We start from the raw sequence: 456 nt of genomic DNA on the forward strand, positions 1-456 counted from the left end.
ATTTCACTTTAATGGCAATGAAAAGGACCTGTTTATTGCCATTAAACTGAAATCGCTGAACCTAAACATAGGAGCCTGATAAAAATTATAATTTTAGAAGAACATTTCAGACAGCACTTAAGAGTCTGAAGTCTTCATACCCACACACACACACACACACACACAAACTGTTATGTTCTGTATGGAATGTTTTTAATACATATTAAACCAAACATGATTAATTATTAATAATGAATAAAGATTTAATAAAAAAATTGAATTTGTTGTATTTGTATTTCTGTTTGTTTTATAAATACGATATTTATACATTATGTTTTTATGTTTAATTTCTGAAGGTTTGGGCCTCCATATTCTTCTCAAAGTAATACAAGTAGTGAAAAGGTTCTGCAGCACTGAGAGGACTATTAAGACCTCAATAGGGCCTTTCGCACCGCAGGAACCTTTTCATAGTACCAG

This window comes from Sinocyclocheilus grahami, unplaced genomic scaffold, assembly GCF_001515645.1.
Source record: "Sinocyclocheilus grahami isolate Dianchi unplaced genomic scaffold, SAMN03320097.WGS_v1.1 scaffold398.1, whole genome shotgun sequence".
Classification (NCBI taxonomy): Eukaryota; Metazoa; Chordata; class Actinopteri; order Cypriniformes; family Cyprinidae; genus Sinocyclocheilus; species Sinocyclocheilus grahami.